The sequence below is a fragment of the Macrobrachium nipponense genome, chromosome 44 (assembly GCF_015104395.2).
Source record: "Macrobrachium nipponense isolate FS-2020 chromosome 44, ASM1510439v2, whole genome shotgun sequence".
In the NCBI taxonomy this organism is placed as follows: domain Eukaryota; kingdom Metazoa; phylum Arthropoda; class Malacostraca; order Decapoda; family Palaemonidae; genus Macrobrachium; species Macrobrachium nipponense.
In genome coordinates, this window is record NC_087221.1 from 37,864,157 (window position 1) to 37,867,074 (window position 2,918).

Sequence of the window (2,918 nt, forward strand, 5' to 3'; positions counted from 1 at the left end):
GCTGGGGTGTAGATGGTTGTAGCAGACGAAAGTGAAGTTGAGCGAGCTGCTGGTTGTTTGGTCATGGAGTGGGCAGAAAAATTATGCTCTGTGAAATTTGAGTGTCTGAGAGACTTGGCCCTTCACCTAGTCCACAAGAACTATGTCGACAATCGTTCTATGGCTGCCTTCACACTTCTTTCTGTGGCCAATCAAAAGCAAGGTAAGCCATATTTCTTCTCTTCTTGCCATACATACAAGGTTCTAATTTGATATTATGAGTGCTGCATTTGGCTGGCCTCCATAGCTAGAGAACTGGCCTTTAGGATATGAAAGTTTGTCCTTATGATGCAGATTATAGAAAAATCACTTTCATTGTTTAATTTTCTGCAGGTATGTTAATGAGTGGTGGAGGAAGCAATGGTGGAAAACACAGAGAAACTCAGCTCCAGCTTCAAAGGAAACTCCAAGAACGTGAACAAATTAGAGAACAGAAACGGAAATTACAGGTTAGATGCCCTTTTTAAATAACCCCCTTCCTATTTTCTTATCTAAATCCACACAGTAACTCCCTGTCTCTTTGACTTTTTTAGACTTTTTAAAAGTTTCCCCTGGGCCATGTCAAAAGAAATGTAATAGCTTTTTGCTTGGGAATGTTATGTGCGAGATTCAGTACTTTAACAGTTGTATCTCATTAGCAGTACTTCAGCTACTTGCTCAGTTTTGCATGTACACTCAGTTCTGCTTGTAAATGCAATTTGAAGAAGGTGAAAAATATGTTGAATATGAAATATTAACAACACAACCCTCAGTGAGAAACATAAGTGCAGTATAATCCAGATTGTTGAAATATATTTTTGGTGTAAATTATCGTCATTTTTTGTTTAAGTACTAAGTTTAATTTAGATAAGATGAAATCAAATATAAACTGGAAAGGAAGGGAAAGAGCTGCCTAATATATTACTGAAATATTGAAAGCAAAAGGAATGGATTAAGGGTATTATTGAACCACAATAGAAGAAAGTAAGTCTCAGGCACAGTATAAACATAGTCTTAGAACTTAAAAAGTATAAATTGTCTTAAAATTGTTCACATTTAAAAATCAAATGATAATGAAGGCTGGCAAAAAGTTACTGTCTCAAACACCACGTCTGAAAGTTAGATAGTAGTACATGTTTAACCCTCTTACGCCGAAGGGGTATAAAAAATAAAAATCGTTCTCCCATATGCCAAGGCGATCTCGGAGTGAGCGCCGAAAACGAAGTATTTTTTTCAAAAAAATCCCAGCGTGCTTAGTTTCAAGATTAAGAGTTCATTTTTGGCTCCTTTTTTTTTTGTCATTGCCTGAAGTTTAGTATGCAACCATCAGAAATGAAAAAAAATATCATTATCATATATAAATAATGCGATATATGATAGCGCAAAAACAAAATTTCATATATAATTGTATTCAAATCGTGCTGTGAGCAAAACGGTTAAAGCTAACGAGTTAAATTTTTCCCTGTTGTATTGTACACTAAATTGCGATCATTTTGGTATAAATATTATTACAAAATGATGCATGAATTCGTAACGCGCGGACGTAAAAAAATTTTTTTTTTTTTCAAAAATTCACCATAAATCTAAATATTGTTCTCGAGACTTCCAATTTGTTTCAAAATGAAGATAAATGATTGAATATTATTATACTGTAAGAGTTTTAGCTTACAATTGCAGTTTTCGACAATTTCGGACGAGTTAAAGTTGACCGAATGTCGAATTTTTTTTATATATTTTTTTTTATGTGCAAGTATTTCGAAAATGAGAAAAGCTACAACCTTCAATTATTTTTGGTTGTATTCTACATAAAATTGCGCACACTTTCATATACGTATAAAACTCTATGAAACACCTAATGTGAAACGGAGCAAATATAACGATAATGCGACGTACGCATTTTGGAGATTTGCAGCGGAAAATCCACGCGTGGAGGGAAGGAAAGTTTTTTTTTTTTGTTTTTTTTTTTTAAATTCACCATAAATCTAAATATTGTGCTAGAGACTTTGAATTTGTTTCAAAATGAATATAAATGACTGAATATTACAAGACTGTAAGAGTTTTAGCTTACAACTGCGTTTTTCGACTTTCGGTAGAGTCAAAAGTTGACCGAACGTGGTTTTTTTTTCTATTTATCGTGATTTATATGCAAATATTTCGAAAATGAGAAATGCTACAACCTTCAATCACTTTTTTTTGTATTCTACATGAAATTGCACACCTTTTCATATATAAAACTTTATGTAACAGCTAATTTAAAATGGTGTAAACATTACGACAATTGCACGAAAAAATTTCTGATTTTTTCCAGAAGAGTTTACTGCGCGGACGTAAGGAAAATATTTTTTTTTTTCCATAAATTCACCATAAATCGAAATATTGTGCTAGAGACTTCCAATTTGTTGCATAATAAAGGTAAATGATTGAATATTACTAGTATATAGAGTTTTAGCTTACAATTGCGTTTTTTGTTGACCATTCGGTAGAGTCAAAAGTTGACCGAAGGTAGAAATTTTGGCACTTATCGTTATTTTATATGAAAATATTTCAAAACAAAAAAAAGCTACAACCATGGGTTGTTTTTAGTTGTATTGTGCATGAAATTGCGCACATTTCATATATAAAACTTAATGTAACGGCAAATGTAAAATAGTACAAACATTACGACAATCGCACAAAAAATTTATCGGAAGTGTTACCGCGCGGACGTAAGGAAAGTTTTTTTCATAAATCACCATAAATCGAAAATATTGTGCTAGAGACGTCCAATTTGTTGCAAAATGAAGGTAAATGATTGAATATTACTAGCATATAAGAGTTTTAGCTACATTTGCATTTTTAGTTTTTAACCATTTCGGTAGAGTTTGATCAAAGTTGACCGAAGGTTGAAATTTTGTTACTTA

The 2,918-nt window shown here is 32.6% G+C and overlaps 1 protein-coding gene across 4 annotated transcripts in view; it reads right to left on the reverse strand.

Annotated features, from left to right (window-relative positions):
* The window catches only part of LOC135204195 (uncharacterized), a 150,042-nt gene that overhangs the window by 95,094 nt on the left and 52,030 nt on the right, over nt 1–2,918 (reverse strand). The gene's annotated exons all lie outside the window — the stretch shown is intronic.